This window comes from Oncorhynchus tshawytscha, linkage group LG26 (genome assembly GCF_018296145.1).
Source record: "Oncorhynchus tshawytscha isolate Ot180627B linkage group LG26, Otsh_v2.0, whole genome shotgun sequence".
Classification (NCBI taxonomy): domain Eukaryota; kingdom Metazoa; phylum Chordata; class Actinopteri; order Salmoniformes; family Salmonidae; genus Oncorhynchus; species Oncorhynchus tshawytscha.
The window spans coordinates 15,611,217-15,624,049 of NC_056454.1; positions in this window are offsets into that span (position 1 = coordinate 15,611,217).

The following is a 12,833-nucleotide window of genomic DNA, read 5'->3' on the forward strand; positions in this document are numbered from 1 at the left end:
TCAGAGATTTCTATTGGGTTATGATTGTCACTGGTCTCCGTAGCCACTTTCCCAGCTTAATTTTTAGCATTTTTTTTATTATTATTTTTCTTGGAATGAGAGGTGTTGTAGACTCTGGCTCACCAGGTACCAACTCCAATGTTTCATTCACTCCGTCTTTGTCCTTGGGTGCTGAGGAGTTATCCTCTTCAACCTCAGTCTCACATTCTGTCATCTCAGCGATATGTGATACGTCTGCCCTACTCACAGGGACAGGATTGTTGTCCTGCACATCCTTTATGCACCTTATGTTGTCCAGTGTAGTAGGACTGTACTTTACCATCTCCTGACCCCCTCTAGCATGGGATTGTGTCAGCCAGTCCTGTCTATGCGCAGAACCTTGTCCATCATAAAATACTTTGATCCAGTGAGGGCCCGTCTTTACAGACCGTGAGTGATGGGTGCTGCTTCAACATACAAAACGATCTCCTTTGGAGCAGTTCGTAAATTGACCCTTGTATCTTATCATGCGCCTCATCACTCTCCCCACCAGCTTACATCCAGCTTTAGCCAGAAACTCAGTCACAACACTATCCTCTGCTGATTCAGGTAGTTCTTTATTTGTAACTGGAATTGAGTTCTGGTCAGCCATGTGCGACTTCAAACTGAACGGATTATTCTCTTTGAACACAACATGTTTTCCTCTGACTATTACTCCTCCGATCAGAAGCTTTGACCTTGCTTCCTTACTGAGAAGATATATATACGCCAGAGGGCATGTACTCTCTGTACTGACCTCAAGTGGTTTGGATGAATTTCATGTATGAGAGTGTGGTAGAGCTCCTCCTCCTTAATGGGGTTGGTTATGGCCTTCTTTGTCAGGATTTCTCTCTCCATGCTCCATGATAAAAATAGGTAAACGAGTCTCCTTTGGGGCATTTTCGACCCAGAACCTTGCTCCAGGTCTCATTTTCCTTGACATCAGTTTTTGCATCGCTGAAAATAGCCACAACTACATCAGCCATTTTAATTATAGTGTTGGTGATTAAAGTAATTTGTTTAACATTGAAATATATCAACAAAACTATTCAGCGTTATACAGTGAGGATACTTCTTACTCAATAATTGACTACTAGTTTGCAAATTGGAAATGTAAACGTTTCCTAGTTCCAACTAGCACATGAACGCAGCAATAATAAAAGTTAAATTGGTTTCCAATGCATTTTCAACTCTACTGATGGTTTTGTCTCAAAAATATTTGTGTGCACTCTGGTCTAGGTACGTGTGCTCTAGCCAACAGCTCACAGATGTATAGTGTGGGTAGGCTAGCTACATGATGAGATTATTCTGGGCGAAAAAATATGATTTTTTTATTTGTCAAACGATCATGTCACCAGAATAAGCCCCTCAATATGTATTGGAAAGGAGCTTCAAGATCACCATGCACTTCCACCACCTTGTGAAGTTCATCATTTATTTAATCTGTAGCCTCATGAACTGCATGTTTTCCCTAGTGTAATGGGAGGACCACACAACATATACATTTACTTTGATATGATGGTTATTATAATTCATTCATTTCACCGACACAAAAAAATCCCACCTTGTCCACCGAATTTTGTTGTTGTCGAATTTGTCAAGTTTACCTGAAAAAAATGTGCTGTTTCCATCAGACGTGTGGTGACATTTTTTTTTACCGACATAAAGACCTACTGAGGTTTGGATTGAAACCTGGCTATGTATATATTTGAAGAGAAACTCAAGTTTCTCATATGTCACATGAATGTATTTAAGAGCAGTTGGATCCTTTTTGGCCTCGGCTACATCGTTCCAGTTGATACATGGCTGTCTGTCGAACCTCCATTCGGATTTGTAATGATACTGTAACATTCTTGAGGTCCTACTCAGGGTTTTTGGAAAGCAACTGCCTCTCTGAATGTAGATGTCACATATATCGTCTATCACCTTCTGAAAGGGGATTAGGACGGGATTAAAATGATGACGTTTAAATACACCGAGCCAGGGAAATGTTGTGCGATGTCATCGTAAATTCGATTCTAGGAGGTGGTAGTGATAAGAGTGGCTCCATAGACCTCACTCCTTATACATTCCTTTACGTTGACTCTTTGAGGGGAGATGATGCTTCAGGTGTTTGGCTGATATGTTACAGGCTACTGAACAGCAGTGTTTTCCAACCTGCTTTTACGCTGAACAAAATATAAATGCAACCTGTAACGTGTTGGTCCCATGTTTCATGAGCGGAAATAAAATGTCCCGTTTTATCGATTGGCAATTTGAATGCACAAAAATACAGTGACGAAATCCTGAGGCCAATTGTAAGGCCCATTTGTTTTTTTAAGGTATCTGTGACCGACAGATGCATATCTGTATTCCCAGTCATGTGAAATCCATAGATTAGGGCCTAATTTATTTATTTTAATTGACTGATTTCCTCATATGTATTGCAACAGTAAAATCTTTTAAATTGTTTCATGTTGCGTTTATATTTTTGTTCAGTATAGTTGGGTGAATGAGCATCCAGGACTGCCCTTACTTTTTCCATTGCAATCAATCGAAGCCAAACTTTAGTCAATCGTGCAATATAGTAGTAACTAAATTAAACATTGCTCCATACTCAGATATGACAACGTTTACTGGTTTTCAGGTTAATAATCTGGTAATTTTTCAAAATTAACAGGTTTCCCAGAAATCCCGGTTGAAAGATTCCCCAAAAACGAGGGAATAAGCAGGAGATCTTGAATCCTCCAAACAGGATTTATGGAAAACCTGGGAAATGATATTAAGTTATGGAATTTTGCAACACCAGTTTCAGACCAAGAAAGCCGCCTTCTCTTTCTCCCATCACTAAGGTTGTGTTTCTTCCTGTACATCCACGAGGTGGCAGTGTTGACTGTCCAAAAACCTTGCTCCAGCTGGTTGGCCTTGGCAACATCCCCCTCCCCTTCAGTCCTCCTCCCTATCCACCCATTCGTTTCCTAACCCTCAGAGTTCTAGACAATTACTGCAGTGATTCATGCTGAACTGCACCAGCTAATTCAGAGAAATCCTATCACTCGCTACAATATTCTCCCTCATCCATTTACACTGTAGACCGAGGCTACATGCAATAATCATGCAGATGATTATTTTCCATTTGTCAGCCACTTAGTGGATTTACTTTTTAACACTCTGTACATCTTGTACCTTTTGTGTGAATCATCAGTTGGTTCAGGCAGGCTCATATAAAGAGAAAAAGAGTTGCTCTGTGTGACCTCAGTGGGATTACTTAGTAAATGAGATGGTGTCCGCTGCATTATTTCAGAGAGAAGAGAATGATGTTCCCTTAATCACATTCCAACAGGAATTACCAGCGAGGACAGCTGACGGGATTCTTTATGGACAACCATTATTATCCCCAGAACGACCACCAGCCATTTATATCGCTCTTAACACAATAGAGCGGCGGGCAAATTCATTAAACCCAAAACCACACATTCCCAGGGCTTTATGAGGCACTTACTGGGGAACGAGACATACAGCAGGATGGGGGATGGAGGGAGGTAGGGTTGGAGGGATGAGAGCATGGAGAAGGAGTAGGGAGAGCGGAATGGAGGGCTGAGAGGACGGAAGGAGGCCCCTTCCAATTCTCTCATGACTCTGTCCCCACCCCCCATCATTCTGCGTGAGCCACAGCATCAAATGGCAGAGCAATCAATTGTCCCCCAAGCAGACATCTATAGTAGAGCCATGATGGCATTTACCTCCCCAGGGTACACATCAATAAAATAAAACAGAAATCATAAAAAATGGATTGTCCCCAAACAACTTACTAAACCAACCCACGCTATCAAGCTAGCTATCCCCTCTTCTCTATAGTCTCTCTCTCACTCTCTCTCTCTCTCTGATGATGATGATGTTCTTTTTAAATGTCTGTCTGATTTAGTCTGTCTGATTTATGTGGTTGAGACAGGTGTTGGCTGTATGTTGAGGTGTAGGCAGTGAAGACTGTGTCCACTCCAAGACTGGGTGTTTCATTGTAGCACACACACAATAATACACACTGCAAACTAAAAGCTAATGGTGCTTAAACTGACACTGAATTATCATGCATTGTGACCTCCACTACCCCTGCAAGACACATAACCACATTCATTTGCATGTTAACCACTATTCCCCAACACCTCCCCCCAACCTCCTGCCTCTCCTTTTGTGCGATGAAGTACCAGAGCAGTTTATCAAGTCAGGAGGTCAAACTATCAATACACCTCCTACACACACTGACGCCTGTCGTGAGGGAAACCAACGCCTGCCAGGGCTGATCATTATCACAATGTGTTCCTGTTTTATCTCCTTAGCTGCCTAGCAGTGTCTGAACAGAGCCCGTGTGTGCAATGGGTATTGTATCTCCAGGCTTGCACCTGTAGCAACCACCAACATCTACTCAGACCACCTCGGTGTTGATAAATGTTAATTAATATCAGTGTTCACCTCACAAATCCTGTTTAGCCGGGGTGAAACGCGAAGCCACAAGCTCTCGATCCATATCTGAGCTCTGCAATGAACCCTGCGCTAAACTGAGCGGAGGTAAAAACCGAGCTGAGCTGAAGCCAGCTAGCGCCCTAAGCCTGGTATAACCACAAACATGATCAGTCATGAACTAATACGAGCTTCAAGTTCTCTCTTTTAAGAAACCCCCCAAAACCACCAGCACTGTCTCTCCCATCTATTGTCTCTTTCTTTAGGCATCTGTCTTGAATATAGCATAAATATTTTGGCAGGTGGTATTTGGAAGATATTAGAGAGCTAGCACCCAGAGCTCAGGGATATCGATTGTGGCTTCCCTGCCAAGAGCCCCAGCTCTGCTGTTCGCCGCTGCTGGCATCCATACTTAGAGGGGAGGAGGGGGGAGTGACCTTGAGCCAGGATCCAGGAAGAGAACCTGGTAAAAAACACAGCAGTAAGGAAATGCAGAGGGAAACAAATGCTGTCTGGAGACGCCCGCCAGGCCACACTGACTCTGGGTGACACAGGGTGGGCTGGAAGGAGAGAGAGCGAGAGAAGGAGAGGGAAGACAGCAACAAACACTCACTGACTGAGTGTAACCAGGGTGGAATGGGAGAAAAGAAGGCGAGAGAGAGAGGGAGAGTGAAGATCATACGCATGTGAATTGGGAACATAGTCCATCAGGTTACTTTCATTTGCTCTGAATTCCTGGAGTATTTCAGATAATGTGCTGATTTGATAAAGTTGTGGACTGTAGCCCTGGTCATCAGACGCATCAGTCACACAGCTGTTTACAGTTCTCCTGAAACCATCTACATCTGAAACGACAAACTACTATAGAACTTGTTTGTCAGATTCTGAGCCACATCAAAACGTTATGGCCACACTCTCCCTTCCAGTGTCTGCATCTAAGATGTATAACCTTCTCGAGGCTGAGGACTGAGGCAACACACACACACATACACACACACACACACACCCACCCCATACATTCACCCCCCCATCCGTGCCTTCATCCCTCTCTTTCTTTTCACAGAGATGATGTATCCCCTCTTTCCCTCTCCTCCACGGCCCTCGGGGTCAGAGCCCATGCCGTCTGGAGTCTTAATCCCCACACTGGAGACGCCCGGCCAATACTAGCCTGTAATAGATTTGAAAAAAGCCTGGCTTTCTTGTTTTTTTTTCTCCTTCATTTTTTTCCTTCAATAAAGGAGAAAGCGAAAACAAATTCAGGAAGCTTCTCTACTGTAGACTAGAGTTAAGACTCTAGTCTACAGCCAAGTGATTAGAAAAGAGAGGAGAGTTTCCTGGACAGTTAAATAATGAAGGTGGTGCTATGAGAGCCCTGCGGTGACCCCCAGAGAGTTATTGGAGTCTTCTGAGATGACAGGAACCAGTGTTAAGACAGCGGGAGACAAGAACAAAAACAGGAGTCCTGGATGTGTATCAACACAGGAGGTAGGTAGATAGATATGTAGATAGGTAGATAGGTAGGTAGGTAGGTAGATAGACTGTAATCATGAGTGTCACACGTAGCTTCTGCTTAGGTCACCAAAGACTGTAGCTCTGCCAGGGTCGAGAGAGCGAGAGAGAGAGATAGAAGCGGATGAAGGAGGATTTGTCTTTTGTGTGGATATGAGACGGTTGTCCTTGGTGAGGGGGTTGGGGGGGATGCTAGCCATGGAGAGATAATGGCCGTGTCAGCCTCACACTGTTCTTCTCATAAAAGCAGAGCCAGGAGGAAGCTAAGAGAGACGAGGGGGGTGTAGGTAGGTGTGTGTGTAAGTGTGTGTGTGCAGCATTACACACTGCTCCACACCTCTCTGACTTTCTAAAGAGCCAAAGTCCTACTGGTCAAGACCACAACAGTTGTGCCTCCCCATCCTCGCTGACAATAGGTCCTTCCCATGGCTGCACAGCAGCAGTATGGAGACACGCTGTTGGCCATTGTGACTCGCTGGACTCTGACAGCCCCGAGCATACTAACAATGTGTTTAATGGCTACACGTCAGATCGTCGTCTGTGTGGGGCAGGTGGGGGCCTGGAGGGACTTGGGGGGGGGTGCTGAGGTCATTGTCTGTCGATGGCTAGTGGGATCGGATGGGTGGTGAGATTATAGAGAGGAGAAATTGAGTAAGGTGACGTGATGAGACAGACAGACAGACAGACAGATGAGACAGACAGACAGACAGACAGACAGACTGACTGACTGACTGACTGACTGACTGACTGACTGACTGACTGACTGACTGACTGACTGACTGACTGACTGACTGACTGACTGACTGACTGACTGACTGACTGACTGACTGACTGACTGAGGAACCACATGAAAGACAAACAACTCTTTGAGATAGCTTCTGTAATACTCCAGGTGGTTGCTGGGTTCAGATGGATGGCTCTTTATCTCGGTTGTGTTTTTTTTGGTGTCTGCTACCTCCTGGGCCGTGAGTCTGTTGCCAGTAACTGTGTCCCAAATGCCACCCTATCCCCTTGATAGTGCACCTACTTTTCACCAGGGACCATAGAGATCTGGTCAAAAGTAGTGCACTACATAGGGAATAGTGTGCCTCTTGGGACAGATACTGTGTCTCTCTGTCTGCTGTCTCAGATCCGACGAGACGCTGCCTGCTGCCTGGTTAAAGCAGTGATTGATTGAGAAGTCCTAGACCCCCCCCACCCCACCCACCCCCCACATGGTTCATTTGTTATACATTTATAGTTCATAATCCATCTGCTCACCCCTCTTAGAATTTCATCCATTTTTCATCTTCCTTTTGTATGAGGAGACACATTTTTATCCACGGAAGTGATGGATAGTTTTGTGTCTGTTCTGTTGTCTGAAATAGGCCCGGCACAGGTAGTGGGATCTGTGAAGACTCGCCAGAGATTCCCTCCAAATACGATTGAATCAAATGTGTTTGTTTATAGTAGTGTTTACTGGGTCGTTCCACGAAAAGGTTGTCTTTTGCATCCCTTTGATATTTTGAGTAGAAATTATGCACCAATATTGATTTTTTTTAAAAGCCTTTTATATAAAGTGCTCTTTAATACAGACCACATGGATAATTCAATCAAGCTTTTGATATGAGTAAAGGCTTGCTAACGTGACAAAATTCAGCATTGTGACATGTTCCTCCGGCATCCCTCTGTCACGTCTAGGAAGATTTCAACCCACTTAATCCCAAAACAGTTTGACAAAGTCATTTCTGAAGATTATTATTTATTTCATGTGATTAGTGATTCATTTACATCTGCCCCTCATTTTAAGGTGGAACGCTGTTGCGTGAACTGAACTCTCATTTTAAGAGAAATAGATAGAAACATTGAACATCTAATAATCCAATTTTAGCGTAAAAGCACGAGATCTGGTTCTCGTTTGGGCCCTTTTCTGGTGTTTTGTGGTGGAAAACTGAGTGGGTCGAGCATAACACGCCAAACCCTGTTACCCATAGACAGACAGGCTAGAAATGTATAGGCAGTCAAAAAGAAAAACGAAAATGTGAAGCTTGCATTCAATCGCCACTCCCTGTTGCACACAACAAGCTTCCACTCCCCCTGTGACGAGGTTAAGATGAAATCATCAATCCGCAATCCCAGTGACTTTATTTGGAACCTAATAAGCAATTACTATACACATTTTTATTTATTTCACCTATTGAGATGGGGAAACATGTTTTTTATGAAGTGGAACATGTGCTCTTTATGTTAAATGTTAAAATTAGGTGAAATCCCCCCCAAAAAAAAAAAAAAAAAAAATAGAAGTTTCACTTCTCAAATAGCAGCACATTGGTGGAAGGACCCTGCTGCATTCATCTATTTCTGTTTTAAATCATCATGTTCTTTCAACCAATGTAAATCTGAAGCCAATTGGCTGTTGAGTTGCAGAGGTGAACAGTAAATGTTTCACTAATACAGGGGACATTAGAATCCATTTTCATCGAGGAATGAATGTAGAATATAGTTAAAGTCAACAAAGAATCTTTGTTGCTCATCATTACCGCTGTTTTCATTTGTTTGTTGGGAATAACATTGGACCCAGCTTGTTTAAAGAGTATGAACCACTTTACTGAAATCTAAGTTCCCATTCGCCTCATGCAGTTGTCAAGAGGAAGCCCCTACCAGCAGATGGCAGTAGAACCCCACGGATCCACAGACAGCGGCTGAGTCACACAGAGTTTACAATCTGTTGCCTTTCATAGGGTCCTGGGAGAGTCCAGACAGAGTATGTGAACCTAAATCATGTTACCCAGCGTTTCTTCCTCTCTCTCCCCAGCCAAGCTCACTCATCTCAGCTGTTAACAATACAAGGCGGAGGGGGGAGTGAGTGGAACAAAGTCTGGAAGCTAGGCTGGCTAACCTTTAGCAAGGCCTGCTATGGGATGTGTTAACAATGGGGACGGCAGTGTTGGTGAATGTCAGAGGGACAGAGAGAGAGTTATGACCGAACTATTACTGGGGTTGGAGACAATACGGATGGGAGTCAGACCAGACGGGGATCAGGCCAACACTGAGACTGAGACAAGCCACGACTGGATCTGCTAACAGTAGGGATGGGCATTACACACGGTAGATATATCGCACAGAGCTACAACCTAAAGATGTGGTAGGGGTAGGCATGGCTCATGGCTCGATTGTGGCAAACACTGTAGAGAATGTTAATTTGCACTTTAGAGTACATTTGGCTAAGCTTCCGCCAGGGGCTAACAAACATTATGAAATGATCTAATATAGGACTTGCCAACAAGTCAGTCATAAAAACATATTTTAGCATCAGGCTGGGACACAGTGGGCCAGGCACGTGCACAGATAGGGGTCTACCTGTGCCCAAACACCTGCCCCTTTTCCCCACCCACTCGTCTAGTGACAGTGACACCCTTTTGTTGTTTTGGCTCTGTACTCCAGCACTTTGGATTTGAAACGATACAATGAATATGAGGTTAAAGTGCAGACTGTCATCTTACATTTTTGGGGGGTATTTTCATCCACATTGTGTGACCCGTTTAGAAATTAGAGCACTTACATAGTCCCTCCATTTTAAAGGGCCAAAAGTATTAGGACAAATACACTTATGTATATTAAAGTAGTCAAAAGTATAGTATTTGATCCCATATTTATAGCGCAGATTATTTTGTGCCCAATAGAAATGAATGGTAAATTATGTAGTTGATGTGTCATTTGGAGTCACTGTTATTGTAAATAAGAATAGAATGTGTTTCTGAACACTTCTACATTAATGTGGATGCTACCATGATTATGGATAATCCTGATTGAATCGTGAATAATGACGAGTGAGAAAGTTACAGATGCACAATTATCATACCCCACGCAAAAAATGCTAACCTCCCCTGTTATTGTAATGTTAAGCATATCTTGGGGGTTTGATATTTGTGCGTCTGTAACTTTCTCACTTCATTATTCACAATTCATTCAGGACTATCTGTATTTATGGTAGCATCCACATGAATGTAGATGTGTTTAGAAACATATTATATTCTTATTGATAGTAAAAGTCACCCCAAAATGACACAATATATTATTTAGCGTTCATTATCATCTGAAACTCAACCAAAACAAACAGCAAATGCATCCAACAACTTTGTAGAGTCACAAGCTTGATCTAATCATTGCATTCTAGGAATATGGGACCAAATACTCAACTTTTGACTACTTTAATACATATCTAAGTGAATTTGTCCCAACAATTTTGTTCCCTTAAAATGTGGGGTCTATGTACAAAAAGTACTGTAACTTCTAACTGTTTCATGCCGATATGGATGAAAATACCCTCAAATTAAAGTTGACAGTCTGCACTTTAACCATATAGTCATTGTATCATTTCATATCCAAAGTGCTGGAGTACAGAGCCAAAACAACAAAAAATGTGTCACTGTCCCAATACTTTTGGAGCTCACCGTATATATTTTTTTGTATATGTTTTTTGTGGTTGTTGTTATGAACCCACTGCCCCCAAGTGGTCGTGAGGTCGTCAGGTTCGCCACCCCTACCCTGTCCGTTAGACTACTTCGGTATGGAGCTCACATGCGCCCATTGTGCCTTTCTCCCAGTCTGCCCTGTACTCCGGTATCCAAACAGGTTTTAAATGCGGTCAGTGGTCGAGTGTGTGTAGGTAGCTACCTAGTTTAAATAGCAACAGTACTGCCACAGCAGCATAACATTTGATTTGGCCGGTTTGCTGATAGCCTACCCGCAGCACTTCATAATTCATTTCCTTATAGAATCATAGCCTCGGGAAGAGTGCTGGAGGTGCTGGAGCACCCCTGCTGGAGCACCACTGATAAATTGAAATACATTTCCCAAAGTTATAGAATGAATGCTGTCTGTCTGAAAGAAATGAAATAATTCAGAATAGCCTAGGCCTGTTACACCACGAGTAGGCCTATAATTTAGCCACTGAGGATCAATAGCTTCTTTAAAAAAAAGGGATTGCCTAGGACCAAGAGGCATGGAGAGTCAGCCTTTACTTATTATGCCTCTGGAACAGCCTGCCAGAAAAACTGAGGGTGGGCCAAAACTATGGACATATTTAAAAGAGATCTTAACACACATTTTTAGCTTTGATTTTCCTTAGGGTATATTTTAGAATTCAGTTTTTATTGTTATTCTTTAGTATTTATCTCCTTAAGTTTGCTGTGTAGTAAATATTTATATTATTATGAGATACTTTTTTTTGTGACGCACATTTACGTTGCATTCCATGCCTGAAATGTGCTGAATGAATAAAGTTTTATTTCATTTGATTGCGTGTAGTCCAATAACAAGGCATAGCCTACCGTCGGGAACATGTGGCAAATCTGTCAGTGAAGAGCAGACAAGACAGGGTCTTTCTCAATATTTCAAATAAAATCGCGAGAAAACACAGGTTGGAAAGCAAATGGCTCCTGCTGAAAAGAGAAGACTCTAATCTGTCTGCTGTAGGCTACCAACATAATCAACTTCTAAACAGGCCTATTGAGCGAATATTATTTTACAAAGTAAAACAAAAGAAAGAGGTAAGCTTTTGACACGAGCATCGACCAGCTCTGGCGAGTGAGCTGCACATAATTGGGTGAGTCAGTGAAACTGGAAAGCTTTTAGCTTTTAGGACTATAATTTCCTCCTCATATTGTACCCTACAATATGTGTGTCTCCACACATCCAGGCCTAGGATATTGATGGATTTAAGACAAAGTCGTTTTTATTGATCTCAGTTTGTCAGTGTCAAGGTAGCCTGTCATTTCGATCGTTTGTGAGGTATTAAAAAAACCCCTCGAGTTGATGTCTGCGCCCCCGTGGAAATGTAATTAGCGTCATCAAAAAAATCCCCGTCAACATCTGTCTATTTAAGCTAGAGATATGTTTTTGTTTTGTTTTGTGTGGGCTGCATCTCAATCCACCGCCTATGTCGGCCTTCCGCATCTGCGGTGGAAGGTGGCCGAGCTACAGCGGCGTTTGTCCGACCATGAGACATCCCTAAAATCGGTCTTCTCACGAAAGCGTCTATAGTGTCTGAACTGTTTGGCCTATAAGATGAGGCTCTCACAAACATGATGTTCTCTGTTTTGGAAGTAGTTTAGTGCCAAAATAAATTGTTTAAATATGGAGAGAGAAAAAATGTTTTAAATAATAATTTCATAATCTTTCTTATATCTCTCAGATATAGCACAGAAACTTTTGAAACAAAACACAATTTTGACTTGTTTTTTCTATGTATGAATTGGTTATTCAATGCGTTTCTAAGGGCTAATAGCAGTAAGGCCAAGTTCAATGTTTCATAAAATATATGTTTTATATATGTTTTAAATGATGTAGAATTACATGGAATACATTTATAAAAGACCAAATTTTTTCCCATACCCTTGGCTACGAAAAATGTTCCCTCATGTGTGCAACTTCTGTAAGTTGCTCTATGCCACTACACAAATGTGATGGCATGCGCCTTGCAATGCTTTATTATAAAGTCCCAAAATATATATCTCACACTTTCCGGTACCACAGAGCATTTCCCAGGCCACACCTTTCTCGTCCTCACTTTTTGTTCTGGCACCTCCCGATTTACAAATTAAGCCCTGAACACAGGTAGTTTAGACTCTGGCTAATCACCAATACTAAAATATCCACACAAGCCACTAGTCAGACAGTCATAGCCTATATCAGCTTATAACCAATACCCTCTTTTCCCGATGTCAATCATGCCTTTAGGAGTTTGCTTACAATTTGTGATGAGTGAGGCCTATACTTTTTTAAAATCATGTTTGATGAACAATTTTCACGACAGAGGCAATTAGTATATATTCTGAATTTCGAGATATTAGTTATGAAAGTCTGATTATGACAGGTATGTGCACGGC